The 18225-nt window shown below is 42.4% G+C and overlaps 1 protein-coding gene across 1 annotated transcript in view; it reads right to left on the bottom strand.

Annotated features, from left to right (window-relative positions):
* The window catches only part of LOC139755421 (two pore potassium channel protein sup-9-like), an 872258-nt gene extending 859905 nt beyond the window's left edge, over nucleotides 1-12353 (bottom strand). Inside the window, exon 1 of the mRNA XM_071673713.1 lies at nucleotides 11777-12353. The gene's annotated coding sequence lies outside the window, so the exon portion shown is untranslated. The remainder of the gene's footprint in view (nucleotides 1-11776) is intronic.
* Nucleotides 12354-18225: the final 5872 nt, after the last annotated feature.

The following is an 18225-nucleotide window of genomic DNA, read 5'->3' on the forward strand; positions in this document are numbered from 1 at the left end:
TACGATTCTTGAACACGATGGTTGATCCTTGAACACGACTGTACGATCCTTGAACACGACGGTTGATCCTTGAACACGACGGTTGATCCTTGAACACGACTGTACGATCCTTGAACACGACGGTTGATCCTTGAACACGACTGTGCGATCCTTGAACACGACGGGTACGATCGTAGAGCACGACCTCTAAGTAGAATGACCCAGTAGGGTCAGGTCAAAGATAAAACCACCATAGCCCGAGAGTCGTTCCGTCGTGCTTTGAGGACCATCCCTTTGTGCCCAAAGAGGGAGGGGTGATGGGGTCGGTGGGGGTTACGGAATCTGACGGGCGGTGGTGAGTCGGTGGCTCTCAAACCTCGTCCTCCTGACCCATCCACCAGATCACTGTGGCAGTCCTTCCTCCTCCCCTCTCCAACCCGCCCGCCCGTGACCCATCCGCTATGTGGTCGTGTTGGTCGTCGTTCCCTCCTTCCCCCCGCGTCCCACATTAACAACCCTCCCTTAACCCCCCCCCCCTCTCTCTCTCTCTCTCTCTCTCTCTCTCTCTCTCTCTCTCTCTCTCTCTCTCTCTCTCTCATGGCACCCAATGGCGTCTGGCTTCAAAAAAAAAGGGGAAAAACGAATTCATAGAGACAAGAAGGCCAGGCCACGCAGCGGGGACCTGTTTTCAATACATGTAACGTGAGCGTCCATCAGTGAATGGCTACAAACACCTGACTCCAATACATATAAGTACACTTATATATATATATATATATATATATATATATATATATATATATATATATATATATATATATATATATATATATATATATATATATATATATATATATATATATATATATATATATACACATATATATACATACATATATATTTTTTTTTTTTTTTTTTTTTTTTTTTTTTATACTTTGTCGCTGTCTCCCGCGTTTGCGAGGTAGCGCAAGGAAACAGACGAAAGAAATGGCCCAACCCCCCCCCATACACATGTACATACACACGTCCACACACACAAATATACATACCTACACAGCTTTCCATGGTTTACCCCGGACGCTTCACATGCCTTGATTCAATCCACTGACAGCACGTCAACCCCTGTATACCACATCGCTCCAATTCACTCTATTCCTTGCCCTCCTTTCACCCTCCTGCATGTTCAGGCCCCGATCACACAAAATCTTTTTCACTCCATCTTTCCACCTCCAATTTGGTCTCCCTCTTCTCCTCGTTCCCTCCACCTCCGACACATATATCCTCTTGGTCAATCTTTCCTCACTCATTCTCTCCATGTGCCCAAACCATTTTAAAACACCCTCTTCTGCTCTCTCAACCACGCTCTTTTTATTTCCACACATCTCTCTTACCCTTACGTTACTTACTCGATCAAACCACCTCACACCACACATTGTCCTCAAACATCTCATTTCCAGCACATCCATCCTCCTGCGCACAACTCTATCCATAGCCCACGCCTCGCAACCATACAACATTGTTGGAACCACTATTCCTTCAAACATACCCATTTTTGCTTTCCGGGATAATGTTCTCGACTTCCACACATTTTTCAAGGCTCCCAAAATTTTCGCCCCCTCCCCCACCCTATGATCCACTTCCGCTTCCATGGTTCCATCCGCTGACAGATCCACTCCAAGATATCTAAAACACTTCACTTCCTCCAGTTTTTCACCATTCAAACTCACCTCCCAATTGACTTGACCCTCAACCCTACTGTACCTAATAACCTTGCTCTTATTCACATTTACTCTTAACTTTCTTCTTCCACACACTTTACCAAACTCCGTCACCAGCTTCTGCAGTTTCTCACATGAATCCGCCACCAGCGCTGTATCATCAGCGAACAACAACTGACTCACTTCCCAAGCTCTCTCATCCCCAACAGACTTCATACTTGCCCCTCTTTCCAAGACTCTTGCATTTACCTCCCTAACAACCCCATCCATAAACAAATTAAACAACCATGGAGACATCACACACCCCTGCCGCAAACCTACATTCACTGAGAACCAATCACTTTCCTCTCTTCCTACACGTACACATGCCTTACATCCTCGATAAAAACTTTTCACTGCTTCTAACAACTTGCCTCCCACACCATATATTCTTAATACCTTCCACAGAGCATCTCTATCAACTCTATCATATGCCTTCTCCAGATCCATAAATGCTACATACAAATCCATTTGCTTTTCTAAGTATTTCTCACATACATTCTTCAAAGCAAACACCTGATCCACACATCCTCTACCACTTCTGAAACCACACTGCTCTTCCCCAATCTGATGCTCTGTACATGCCTTCACCCTCTCAATCAATACCCTCCCATATAATTTACCAGGAATACTCAACAAACTTATACCTCTGTAATTTGAGCACTCACTCTTATCCCCTTTGCCTTTGTACAATGGCACTATGCACGCATTCCGCCAATCCTCAGGCACCTCACCATGAGTCATACATACATTAAATAACCTTACCAACCAGTCAACAATACAGTCACCCCCTTTTTTAATAAATTCCACAGCAATACCATCCAAACCTGCTGCCTTGCCGGCTTTCATCTTCCGCAAAGCTTTTACTACCTCTTCTCTGTTTACCAAATCATTTTCCCTAACCCTCTCACTTTGCACACCACCTCGACCCAAACACCCTATATCTGCCACTCTGTCATCAGACACATTCAACAAACCTTCAAAATACTCATTCCATCTCCTTCTCACATCACCACTACTTGTTATCACCTCCCCATTTGCGCCCTTCACTGAAGTTCCCATTTGCTCCCTTGTCTTACGCACCCTATTTACCTCCTTCCAGAACATCTTTTTATTCTCCCTAAAATTTACTGATAGTCTCTCACCCCAACTCTCATTTGCCCTTTTTTTCACCTCTTGCACCTTTCTCTTGACCTCCTGTCTCTTTCTTTTATACTTCTCCCACTCAATTGCATTTTTTCCCTGCAAAAATCGTCCAAATGCCTCTCTCTTCTCTTTCACTAATACTCTTACTTCTTCATCCCACCACTCACTACCCTTTCTAAACAGCCCACCTCCCACTCTTCTCATGCCACAAGCATCTTTTGCGCAATCCATCACTGATTCCCTAAATACATCCCATTCCTCCCCCACTCCCCTTACTTCCATTGTTCTCACCTTTTTCCATTCTGTACATAGTCTCTCCTGATACTTCTTCACACAGGTCTCCTTCCCAAGCTCACTTACTCTCACCACCTTCTTCACCCCAACATTCACTCTTCTTTTCTGAAAACCCATACTAATCTTCACCTTAGCCTCCACAAGATAATGATCAGACATCCCTCCAGTTGCACCTCTCAGCACATTGACATCCAAAAGTCTCTCTTTCGCACGCCTGTCAATTAACACGTAATCCAATAATGCTCTCTGGCCATCTCTCCTACTTACATAAGTATACTTATGTATATCTCGCTTTTTAAACCAGGTATTCCCAATCATCAGTCCTTTTTCAGCACATAAATCTACAAGCTCTTCACCATTTCCATTTACAACACTGAACACCCCATGCATACCAATTATTCCCTCAACTGCCACATTACTCACGAGAGGGGAGGATTTCCAGCCCCCCGCTCATATATATATATATATATATATGTGTGTGTATATATATATATATATATATATATATATATATATATATATATATATATATATATATATATATATATATATATATATATATATACATATATATATATATATATATATATATATATATATATATATATATATATATATATATATATATATATATATATATACACACACATATATATATATATATATATATATGAGCGGGGGGCTGGAAATCCTCCCCTCTCGTTTTTTTTTTTAATTTTCCAAAAGAAGGAACAGAGAATTGGGCCAGGTGAGGGTATTCCCTCAAAGGCCCAGTCCTCTGTTCTTAACGCTACCTCGCTAATGCGGGAAATGGCGAATAGTTTGAAAAAAAAAAAAAAAAAAAAAAAATATATATATATATATATATATATATATATATATATATATATATATATATATATTTATATACATATATATATATCCCTGGGGATAGGGGAGAAAGAATACTTCCCACGTATTCCCTGCGTGTCGTAGAAGGCGACTAAAAGGGGAGGGAGCGGGGGGCTGGAAATCCTCCCCTCTCAATTTTTTTTAATTTTCCAAAAGAAGGAACAGAGAAGGGGGCCAGGTGAGGGTATTCCCTCAATGGCGCAGTCCTCTGTTCTTAACGGTACCTCGCTAACGCGGGAAATGGCTGATTCATGTGAGAAACTGCAGAAGCTGGTGACTGAGTTTGGTAAAGTGTGTGGAAGAAGAAAGTTGAGAGTAAATGTGAATAAGAGCAAGGTTATTAGGTACAGTAGGGGTGAGGGTCAAGTCAATTGGGAGGTGAGTTTGAATGGAGAAAAACTGGAGGAAGTGAAGTGTTTTAGATATCTGGGAGTGGATCTGTCAGCGGATGGAACCATGGAAGCGGAAGTGGATCATAGGGTGGGGGAGGGGGCGAAAATTTTGGGAGCCTTGAAAAATGTGTGGAAGTCGAGAACATTATCTCGGAAAGCGAAAATGGGTATGTTTGAGGGAATAGTGGTTCCAACAATGTTGTATGGTTGCGAGGCGTGGGCTATGGATAGAGATGTGCGCAGGAGGATGGATGTGCTGGAAATGAGATGTTTGAGGACAATGTGTGGTGTGAGGTGGTTTGATCGAGTAAGTAACGTAAGGGTAAGAGAGATGTGTGGAAATAAAAAGAGCGTGGTTGAGAGAGCAGAAGAGGGTGTTTTGAAATGGTTTGGGCACATGGAGAGAATGAGTGAGGAGAGATTGACCAAGAGGATATATGTGTCGGAGGTGGAGGGAACGAGGAGAAGAGGGAGACCAAATTGGAGGTGGAAAGATGGAGTGAAAAAGATTTTGTGTGATCGGGGCCTGAACATGCAGGAGGGTGAAAGGAGGGCAAGGAATAGAGTGAATTGGAGTCATGTGGTATACAGGGGTTGACGTGCTGTCAGTGGATTGAATCAAGGCATGTGAAGCGTCTGGGGTAAACCATGGAAAGCTGTGTAGGTATGTATATTTGCGTGTGTGGACGTGTGTATGTACATGTGTATGTGGGGGGGGGGGGGGCCATTTCTTTCGTCTGTTTCCTTGCGCTACCTCGCAAACGCGGGAGACAGCGACAAAGTATAAAAAAAAAAAAAAAAAAAAATATATATATATATATATATATACTATCCCTGGGGATAGGGGATTAAGAATACTTCCCACGTATTCCCTGCGTGTCGTAGAAGGCGACTAAAAGGGGAGGGAGCGGGGGGCTGGAAATCCTCCCCTCTCGTTTTTTTTTTTTTTTTCTTTTTTTTTTTTTTTTTTTTCCAAAAGAAGGAACAGAGAATTGGGCCAGGTGAGGGTATTCCCTCAAAGGCCCAGTCCTCTGTTCTTAATGCTACCTCGCTAACGCGGGAAATGGCGAATAGTATAAAAGAAAGAAAGAATATATATATATATATATATATATATATATATATATATATATATATATATATATATATATATATATATATATATATATATATATATATATATATACATATATATATATATATATATATATATATATATATATATATATATATATATATATATATATATATATATATATATATATATATATATATATATATATAGATCAGAGCGAGGGGACATTACAGATAATGCAACGCCAGGTAGGCCCCTTCATCGCAGGAACAATTACTCTGTTAATGATTGTGAGTAATCATCGTGAAATTCATTAACATAATGGGCGGTAATTGCTTGTTCTAGAGATAACGAGCTTATGAGAGATGTTACATATAGTTCCATTTTAGACAGAGTGATGCAATGGGTCCATTAAGCTATAGTGTTATTCATTCTGTTCAAACGTTTCTTAATATGGTTACCTACAATTACTTCATTAGGGTCTTCACACATACTGATGTATTCCCATCACTAACGCTCATGTTATCATTGACATTCTTCCTGACAGTAGTAGATGTAGTAGTAGTAGTAGTAGTAGTAGTAGTGACAGTAGTAGATAAAGTAGTAGTAGTAGTAGTAGTAGTAGTAGTAGTAGTAGTAGTAGTAGTAGTGACAGTAGTAGTAGTAGTAGTAGTAGTAGTAGTAGTAGTGACAGTAGTAGATAAAGTAGTAGTAGTAGTAGTAGTAGTAGTAGTAGTAGTAGTAGTAGTAGTAGTAGTAGTAGTGACAGTAGTAGTAGTAGTAGTAGTAGTAGTAGTAGTAGTAGTGACAGTAGTAGCTGTAGTAGTAGTAGAAGTGATGGTAATAATAGTAGTAGAATAAGTTGTAGTAGTAGTAATGGTAGTTGTGATGGTTATGATGGTTAGTAGTAATATGGTAGTATTAGTAGTAAAAGTAGTCATACCAATAACGTTATCATCATTACCATTACTATCATCGTTTTTATTATTATTTATTATCGTTATTATTATCAGTAATAGAAGTAGCAGCAGTAGTATGGTAGTAGGAGTAATAGTAGTCGTAGTTGTAGTAGCACAGTATCAGTACTAGTGATATTAGTACATTATCATCATCTTTACCATTATCATTATGATTGTCATTATCATTATCACTATTATCATTATTATCATTATCATTATTATCATTATTATTATTATGATCATTATCATTATTATAATTATAATTATCATTATCATCATTATAATTATCAATATTATTATATATTCGTAGTAGTAATAATAGTAGTAGTAGTAGTAGTATCATGATCAATTAACCAAAAATCAGCCAAGATGATCTTTTCACGAATTCGTTAGCTAAAGAACACACGAAACCCCTGGAAAACGTAAAGATAATCTTTCTATAAATTTTCATCTAATGGCGACATTTTTACCTAAATGTTTGCCGAAAGGTGACCTTTCCCCCCTTAAATGTTTTCTGAAAACTGAGGTTTCTTCCCTAAATTTTAAAGTCAACGAAAGTTTATTTTCCCTTTTCTTTACCTAAAAGTTGCCTGCATAAGATTCTGTCTACATGCAAGATGTACGCAGGTTCTGACCCACCTACCCAGAATTCCAGGTGGGTTTGGTTCTGGCCAAGTTTTACCACAGAAGACCTTTTACGTCTGGGAATCCCAACCAGGAGCAGCAGCCGGCGTCCTCTCTGAGAGAACTCACACTCAGGTTTGTATCGAAATACATCAAAAAAAAAGAAAAAAAAAAGTTGGTGTGGGACCAGTGGCCATTTAATACACCCATGAACTAAGAGCAAAACTGGGGCTTGGGTAACGAAGCCAATCGGCCACGGGGTAAATAAAACTAGGGCTTCGGACGAGTGGAGATCGAACACGGGGCCAAAGAGGGGAGGGGGGGTGGGGTTCCGTTGGTGAAAATGGTTGACAGAAACAAACTCACTTCAACAGTAAGAGAGAGAGGGGGAAAAAAAGACCTCGAACATCAAACAATAGGAGCTCGAGTAATAACAAAACCTACGACTGCAAAGAATTGGACCTTCGGCACAGGAAAATGAGGCTCAGAACGCCAAATGCTAAGCTATTGGATCGTCCATCCCTGAACGGGAGAGCGTTGACAGTTGTCGGAATGCCAGACGGAAATAAAAGCCTCAGAGTTTACCGCCGATTCTAAATGCAATCATAAAGACGTTATGATATCCGATATTTTCTTTTAATTTCTTCTCTCCACCTTGCTATGACATTTTCTTTTTCCTTTCCCTCCTTTTTTAGCGACATTTTTCGCTGATACACACTCACATCATACATGAAACCGATTATATCTGAACCCATATTTCTCCCCCCCCCCCAACGTACACACACTCTCTCTCTCTCTCTCTCTCTCTCTCTCTCTCTCTCTCTCTCTCTCTCTCTCTCTCTCTCTCTCTCTCTCTCTCTCTCTCTCTCTCTCTCGTTCTTACATGAAACGGGTGAATAATCGTCACAAACTTCACTTCATCACTTATCTCACAATATCTCTTCTACCATATTTGCGACCCCTCTTCCTTACAGTGCTATTTCTGTAGTAATTCTCGTAGATCCCTTTCTCCCGTGGTTCCTCTCCAGGTGACTCGGCTGCAACGTTTCCATTCTCTTTCCTTCCCCAGGGGAGCCTCCGGGGTCTAGCCACAGCACCGGGTGGTACCTTCGGCACCCGTCACAGCCACACCGCCGCCTTCACTCGCCGCATGTGTCCGGGTCGCGCACGGGACGTGGTCTTCACGAACCCGTGACGTGATGATCACACCCATGACGTGGTGAACACACCCATGACGTGATGATCGCACCCATGACGTGATGAACACACCCATGACGTGATGATCACACCCATGACGTGATGAACACACCTATGACGTGATGATCGCACCCATGACGTGATGATCGCACCCATGACGTGATGAACGCACCCATGACGTGATGATCGCACCCATGACGTGATGAACGCACCCATGACGTGATGATCGCACCCATGACGTGATGATCGCACCCATGACGTGATGAACGCACCCATGACGTGATGACCGCACCCATGACGTGATGACCGCACCCATGACGTGATGACCGCACCCACGACGTGATGACCGCACCCATGACGTGATGAACGCACCCATGACGTGATGATCGCACCCATGACGTGATCATCGCACCCATGACGTGATGAACGCACCCATGACGTGATGACCGCACCCATGACGTGATGAACGCACCCATGTCGTGATCATCGCACCCATGACGTGATGATCGCACCCATGACGTGATGAACGCACCCATGACGTGATGAACGCACCATGACGTGATGAACACACCCATGACGTGATGATCGCACCCATGACGTGATGAACGCACCCATGACGTGATGACCGCACCCATGACGTGATGAACGCACCCATGATGTGATGAACGCACCCATTACGTGATGAACGCACCCATGACGAGAACACACCCATAATGTGATGAATGCACCCATGACGTGATGATCGCACCCATAACGTGATGAATGCATCCATTACGTGATGAACGCACCCATGACGTGATCACACCCATTATGTGACGAACGCACCCATGATGTGATGAACACACCCATGACGTGATGATCACACCCATAATGTGATGAACGCATTCATTACGTGATGAATGCACCCATGACGTGATGATCACACCCATAATGTGATGAACGCATTCATTACGTGATGATGCACCCATGACGTGAACACACCCATTATGTGATGAGCGCACCCTTGACATGATGAACACACCCCTGACGTGATGAACACAGCCATGATGTGGCGATGATCATACCCATGACATAATGAACGCACCCATGACGTGTGAACACACCCATGATGTGGCGATGATCACACCCATGACATAACGCACCCATGATGTGATGAGTACACCCATGACGTGGCGATGAACACACCCATGACGTGATGAACGTACCCATGATGTGGCGATGATCACATCCATAACGTGATGAACGCACCCATGATGTGATGAACACACCTATGACGTGGCGATGAACACACCCATGACGTGATGAACGTACCCATGATGTGGCGGTGATCACATCCATGACGTGATGAACGCACCCATGACGTGATAAACACACCTATGACGTGGCGATGATCACACCCATGACGTGATGAACGTACCCATGATGTGGCGATGATCACATCCATGACGTGATGAACGCACCCATGACGTGATGAACACACCTATGACGTGGCGATGATCACACCCATGACGTGATGACGAAAGACAGACGGGGTGGAGAGAGTACATCGGCGAGCTACCAAGATGATCCCGGACTGAGGCACAAATTCTCTGACAGCCGGCTGGGCGACGTACATTTATCTACGTTACGAAAAAGGTTAGGAAATAATCTGATACAGGTATTCATAATGATCAAAGACTTTGACAAACGCGATCAAAGCGGCTGTCCTATTCGACGCGGCTATTTGATTTCACTCGCTGTGGGTTCAGCAGACTCGTAAGAATTTTACCTCGAGGGTTACGGCGTATTTGTACTTCAACAAGGCCGTTGACGGAAGGGGTGATTTGCCGATACGACTACAGAAGCTGAGAGCAATACCATAGCTACCTTTACCAGTAAACATGAATGCTTCCCACTAACTCCGTAAGTGATATTATGCCCCTCCGTAGTTAGTTACATATAAAGCCTGCAGGTATTTCTCCATAAATCGTCTCTAAGCTTTCCGTCTTTTACCATCTCTATCCTTATGTTTCTGGCCTCCTCCACCACCATGCGCGGACTAAAAAAAAAAAAAAAAAAAAAAATAACTGGTCTGTTGGTGTTTGATCTCCTACGTATTACTTTGTGATCACACCCGTGACGTAATGATAGCACCCATGACGCATAGATCGAAACCATGACGTAATCATCAAACCTGCGACATGATCCAAACGGCAACGTGATGAACAGATGATAGTCCGGATCAAAATCTTTGGTCATGGCATGACACAAACCTCGCATCATGAACACACACATCTTGCGTCATGACACCAGCCTCATGTCATGACACAAACCTTGCGTCACCACATAAACCTCATGTAATAACACAAACCTCGCGTCCTGACACAAAATTCGTGTCATGACGCTAAGGAGGTGACACATTTTAGTCTCGATCAAAACTCATTTCTCTTCAGTGTCATCAGTACATGACACTCGTCGCTGGACGCCCTCAAATCCATGAATGCACTTAGCTCCTGAAAGAGATAGGCATCACGAAGGTATTCATCACTTGAACGCATTCGTCATCTGATGAGCAGGCAAGCGATGAAGACAGTAGATGGAGACACCCAATCCCTGAAGGCGGAGGAGCCGCCCCTACAGGTGTCAGGTTACCACTGGGTGTTTGTCCAATCAGATGGGATTAATGTGTGACGTGGCCTCACTAGACACAGTGCAGTAACATGATTGGCTCAATATTAGCCAATTGACTGTGTTCTTCAACGGAGCTGAAGACTGCGGTCGAGAGATGACGAGTGTCCTCTTCGAGGACTCAAACGATCTTGTAAACGTGATTTTGGAACGTATCTAAACGATCCTCTGAACTTAAAAGACTTTGAAGATCTTAAAAAAAAAGTCTTCAGAAATCAGTCCATCACAAAGAATAAAACAATGCGTTCTGTGAAAGCGTTTGCCGGAGGACAATCACAAATTTTCAGGGGATGTAGATTCAGATGTGAATTTCGCATGATGTAATTATATTTTTGTTCCTAATTTGCATACATGTAACGGAATTATTAACTCCAAATGAATTAATCTTCTTAAGGACGCGCTAAGAGTTAAGAATCTTATTCCAGATAGAACGGAGGCGATCTAGGTTACTATGACTCTATGCAATCAGTGAGCATTTATGAGTTAAGTGCTCTTTTACTTCAGCAGCATTCAGAGGGTACTGTTACGCCAGCTTGTCCATTTTCAAATCAGCAGTTGATGAATAAATGTAGTGACTTTTAAAGGACTGGTGCAACAGTTTGTGTGTGTAGGCGAGGTTTGTTTATACAGTGTGCGGGGATTGGGGGGTGGTGGGGAAGGGGGCGGCGCGTCATGAAGTCCGACCTCGTCACATTACTTCAAGTGGTGCACCACCACCACATCAGCCTGTTGCTTCTCCTCCACTTGCCGCCCACCCTCCACCCGTGTCCCTGGCTCAGCCTCGCCTCCACCTACCTCTTGTGTCCTGCTCCCTAGAGCTGGGTCTCCACTGGCTCCTGGCAGACGTCTTCAGTTCTGGCTTTACCAAAGGAATGAACACCTCCACAACCCAACAACCTTCGCCACCCGCAATTCCTCAAAAGCTAACCCTTCGACACTGTTAATTACCGTTCAAGTTTTTCCTTCACAATATTCAACGTGCCATGATCCAACACCGAAGAGTTACAATGCCGGGTCAAGAAATAGTCTCCCCAAATGTCACGAGACGGTTGTTGCTCAAGGGCGAGGTTGAAGGACGAGCAACGAGCAAGACCTCGGCACCACACCGGCATCCGGGCGCAACTGGCTGCTCAACTACCTGCATCTGTTGTTTTGTCGTCGGCCGCTAGATGGCTCGCAGGCGGCAGGGTTGTCTCATGATACGCCGCGGAATAAGGTCACTTATTTTTGCACTTAGGTCACCCACAGTTAACTGCAAAGAAATAAATGACGTTGGCAACTTCAGAAGCAGTCGTTATAGATGTCTCTAAAGAACATCCGTTATTTTCACCCAAAATGAAACACGTTGCCGGGACCGAACACATGTGAAACATTCTGGTTACGTTTTGGGCCCGAGAGGACCCACGTATTCCCTCCTCTCGCGCACACAGATCAATATCGAGATGCTGGAAGCAAGGGGAGCTCGCCAGGCGTCACCCTTCACACTCTGACGTCACATTTGCGCCAACCAATCACAATTCCTCGCATCCAACAGGTGGCCAATCGCGAGACGAGGAAGATTCAAAAACAACAACCATACTACTTTTGATTGGCTTTCAAGTTCCATGTGCGATGGTAGTAAGCAGTGGGAGCCAGCCAGTGGCTGGCAAGAGTTATCTCATACGAGGCTGCTAACTCCACCACACTTAGCATTATCAGCCATTAGCTTTTTGAAGAGTTCTTTAAGCAATCATGTTTATGACTGTGTTATCAGGAAGGGCGAAGAACACCCGCGCTGCCCTCTGTATTCGCCCACACGAACAGGTTAGCCTAGCCAGTACAACACTGGAAAGCAAATAATGAGCATACAAACAATTGTCATCGCTTGATTCATTATATAACTGTGACGACTGTTATGTACTTATAATTCTCGGTATCCACACTACGAACTCTTCAAAAGTGACGATTGGCTACTTAATGAAGATAAGAAAGATTTCTAATTGTGAAACTAACGTACGTAACATCACGAACACGTCACAGAAAGATCCTTGTGTTGAAATTCTCTCGTACCTAAGGACAGTTAAAGGATGAATCATGCCTCTACTTCCATTATTTGAAAATGCCCTGAGTCAAGTTCGTAATGTCTGCGTTTTGCCGCCAAAACGTTCACCTCACGACCATTAAAAAGCCACGCGAATTTTCCTAAGTGGCTAATGTTACTCTCTTTATATATATATATATATATATATATATATATATATATATATATATATATATATATATATATATATACTTGAAGGTTTGTTGAATGTGTCTGATGATAGAGTGGCAGATATAGGGTGTTTTGGTCGAGGTGGTGTGCAAAGTGAGAGGTTTAGGGAAATGATTTGGTAAACAGAGAAGAGGTAGTAAAAGCTTTGCAGAAGATGAATGCCGGCAAGGCAGCGGCTTTGGATGGCATTGCAGTGGAATTTATTAAGAAAGGAGGTGACTGTATTGTTGACTGGTTGGTAAGGTTATTTAATGTATGTATGACTCATGGTGACGTGCCTGAAGATTGGTGAAATGCTTGCATAATGCCATTGTACAAAGGCAAAGGGGATAGAAGTGAGAGCTCAAATTACAGAGGTATAAGTTTCTTGAGTATTCCTGGGAAATCATATGGGAGGGTATTGATTGAGAGGGTGAGGGCATGTACAAAGCATCAGATTGGGGAAGAGCAGTGTGGTTTCAGAAGTGGTAGAGGATGTGTATATCAGGTGTTCGCTTTGAAGAATGTATGTGAGAAATACTTAGAAAAGCAAATAGATTTGTATGTAGCATTTATGGATCTAGAGAAGGCATATAATAGAGTTGATAGAGATGCTCTGTGGAAGGTATTATGAATATATGGTGCGGGAGGCAAGTTGTTAGAAGCAGTGAAAGGTTTTTATCGAGGATGTAAGGCATGTGTACGTGTAGGAAGAGAGGAAAGTGATTGGTTCTCAGTGAATGTAGGTTTGCGGCAGAGGTGTGTGATGTCTCCATGGTTGTTTAATTTGTTTATGGATGGGGTTGTTGGGGAGGTGAATGCAAGAGTTTTGGAAAGAGGGGCAAGTATGCAGTCTATATTGGATGAAAGAGCTTGGGAAGTGAGTCAGTTGTTGTTTGCTGATCATACAGCGCTGGTGGCTGATTCATGTGAGAAACTGCAGAAGCTGGTGACTGAGTTTGGTAAGGTGTGTGAAAGAAGAAAGCTGAAAGTAAATGTGAATAAGAGCAAGGTTATTAGGTACAGTAGGGTTGAGGGACAAGTCAACTGGAAGGTAAGTTTGAATGGAGAAAAACTGGAGGAAGTGAAGTGTTTTAGATATGTGGGAGTGGATTTGGCAGCGGATGGAACCATGGAAGCAGAAGTGAGTCATAGGAAGGGGGAGGGGGCGAAATTTCTGGGAGCGTTGAAGAATGTGTGGAAGTCGAGAACATTATCTCCGAAAGCAATGAAGGAATTGTGGTTCCAACAATGTTATATGGTTGCGAGGCGTGGGCTATGGATAGGGTGGTGCGGAGGAGGGTGGATGTGCTGGAAATGAGATGCTTGAGGACAATATGTGGTGTGAGGTGGTTTGATCGAGTAAGTAATAATAGGGTAAGAGAGATGTGTGGTAATAAATAGATTGTGGTTGAGAGAGCAGAAGAGGGTGTTTTGAAATGGTTTAGTCACATGGAGAGAATGAGTGAGGAAAGATTGATCAAGAGGATATATGTGTCAGAGGTGGAGGGAAGGAGGAGAAGTGGGAGACCAAATTGGAGGTGGAAGGATGGAGTGAAAAAGATTTTGAATGATCGGGGCCTGAAAATGCAGGACAAAGCAATGTCTCCATGGTTGTTTAATTTGTTTATGGATGGGGTTGTTAGGGAGGTAAATGCAAGAGTTTTGGAAAGAGGGGCAAGTATGAAGTCTGTTGGGGATGAGAGAGCTTGGGAAGTGAGTCAGTTGTTGTTCGCTGATGATACAGCGCTGGTGGCTGATTCATGTGAGAAACTGCAGAAGCTGGTGACTGAGTTTGGAAAAGTGTGTGGAAGAAGAAAGTTAAGAGTAAATGTGAATAAGAGCAAGGTTATTAGGTACAGTAGGGTTGAGGGTCAAGTCAATTGGGAGGTGAGTTTGAATGGAGAAAAACTGGAGGAAGTGAAGTGTTTTAGATATCTGGGAGTGGATCTGGCAGCGGATGGAACCATGGAAGCGGAAGTGGATCTTAGGGTGGGGGAGGGGGCGAAAATCCTGGGGACCTTGAAGAATGTGTGGAAGTCGAGAACATTATCTCGGAAAGCAAAAATGGGTATGTTTGAAGGAATAGTGGTTCCAACAATGTTGTATGGTTGCGAGGCGTGGGCTATGGATAGAGTTGTGCGCAGGAGGATGGATGTGCTGGAAATGAGATGTTTGAGGACAATGTGTGGTGTGAGGTGGTTTGATCGAGTGAGTAACGTAAGGGTAAGAGAGATGTGTGGAAATAAAAAGAGCGTGGTTGAGAGAGCAGAAGAGGGTGTTTTGAAGTGGTTTGGGCACATGGAGAGGATGAGTGAGGAAAGATTGACCAAGAGGATATATGTGTCGGAGGTGGAGGGAACAAGGAGAAGAGGGAGACCAAATTGGAGGTGGAAAGATGGAGTGAAAAAGATTTTGTGTGATCGGGGCCTGAACATGCAGGAGGGTGAAAGGAGGGCAAGGAATAGAGTGAATTGGAGCGATGTGGTATACCGGGGTTGACGTGCTGTCAGTGGATTGAAGCAGGGCATGTGAAGCGTCTGGGGTAAACCATGGAAAGCTGTGTAGGTATGTATATTTGCGTGTGTGGACGTATGTATATACATGTGTATGGGGGGGGGGGGGGGTTGGGCCATTTCTTTCGTCTGTTTCCTTGCGCTACCTCGCAAACGCGGGAGACAGCGACAAAGTATAATAAATAAATATAAAAAAATAAATATATATATATATATATATATATATATATATATATATATATATATATATATATATATATATATATATATATGTATATATATATATATATATATATATATATATATATATATATATATATATATATATATATATATATATATATATATATATATATATATATATATATATATATATATATATATACATATATATATATATATATATATATATATATATATATATATATATATATATATATTGAAAAGGATCAAAATTTTGCGCGTGATCAAGATAATCCTATGAGTCCACGAGGAAGATGAAACACGAAAAGTTCCCAAGTGCACTTTCCTTTAATAATCACATCATCAGGGAAGACACAAGAGAGAAATATAACAGTCAGTTGATATACATCGAAGAGACGAAGCTAGGACGCCATTTGGTAAACATGTGATTTGGACAATCACATGTTTACCAAATGGCGTCCTAGCTTCGTCTCTTCGATGTATATCAACTGACTGTTATATTTCTCTCTTGTGTCTCCCCTGATGATGTGATTATTGCACGAAAGTGCACTTGGGAACTTTTCGTGTTTCATTTTCCCCGTGGACTCATATGAATATATATATATATATATATATATATATATATATATATATATATATATATATATATATATATATATTTTATATTTATTTTTCTTTGTCGCTGTCTCCCGCGTTAGCGAGGTAGTGCAAGGAAACAGACGAAAGAATGGCCCAACCCACCCACATACACATGTTTATACATACACGTCCACACACGCAAATATACATACCTATGGATCTCAATGTACACATATATATACACACACACAGACACATACATATATACACATGTACATAATTCATACTTTCTGCCTTTATTCATTCCCATCGCCACCTCGCCACACATGGAATAACAACCCCCTCCCCCCTCATGTGCGCGAGGTAGCGCTAGGAAAAGACAACAAAGGCCATATTCGTTCACACTCAGTCTCTAGCTGTCATGTAATAATGCACCGAAACCACAGCTCCCTTTCCACATCCAGCCCCAGAGAACTTTCCATGCTTTACACCAGACGCTTCACATGCCCTAGTTCAATCCATTGACAGCACGTCGACCCCGGTATACCACATCGTTCCAATTCACTCTATTCCTTGCACGTCCTTTCACCCTCGTGCATGTTCAGGCCCCGATCACTCAAAATCTTGTTCACTCCATCTTTCCACCTCCAATTTGGTCTCCCACTTCTCCTCGTTCCCTCCACCTCTGACACATATATCCTCTTTCTCAATCTTTCCTCACTCATTCTCTCCACGTGACCAAACCATTTCAAAACACCTTCTTCTGCTCTCTCAACCACACTCTTTTATTTTCCACATATCTCTCTTACCCTTACATTACTTACTCGATCAAACCACCTCACACCACATATTGTCCTCAGACATCTCATTTCCAGCACATCCACCCTCCTGCGCACAACTCTATCCATAGCCCACGCCTCGCAACCATACAACATAGTTGGAACCACTATTCCTTCAAACATACCCATTTTTGCTTTCCGAGATAAGGTTCTCGACTTCCACACATTCTTCAAGGCTCCCAAGATTTTCGCCCCCTCCCCCACCCTATGATTCACTTCCGCATCCATGGTTCCATCCGCTGCCAGATCCACTCCCAGATATCTAAAACACTTTACTTCCTCCAGTTTTTCTCCATTCAAACTTACCTCCCAATTGACTTGACCCTCAACCCTGCTGTACCTAATAACTTTGCTCTTATTCACATTTACTCTTAACTTTCTTCTTTCACACACTTTACCAAATTCAGTCACCAACTTCTGCAGTTTCTCACATAAACCAGCCACCAGCGCTGTATCATCAGCGAACAACAACTGACGCACTTCCGTAACTCTATCATCCACAACAGACTGCATACTTGCCCCTCTTTCCAAAACTCTTGCGTTCACCTCCCTAACAACCCCATCCATAAACAAATTAAACAACCATGGAGACATCACACACCCCTGCCGCAAACCTACATTCACTGAGAACCAATCACTTCCCTTTCTTCCTACACGTACACGTGCCTTACAACCTCGATAAAAACTTTTCACTGCTTCTAACAACTTGCCTCCCATACCATATATTCTTAATACCTTCCACAGAGCATCTCTATCAACTCTATCATATGCCTTCTCCAGATCCATAAATGCTACATACAAATCCATTTGTATATATATGTGTATAAATATATATATATATATATATATATATATATATATATATATATATATATA

Source organism: Panulirus ornatus, chromosome 19, assembly GCF_036320965.1.
Source record: "Panulirus ornatus isolate Po-2019 chromosome 19, ASM3632096v1, whole genome shotgun sequence".
NCBI lineage: Eukaryota > Metazoa > Arthropoda > Malacostraca > Decapoda > Palinuridae > Panulirus > Panulirus ornatus.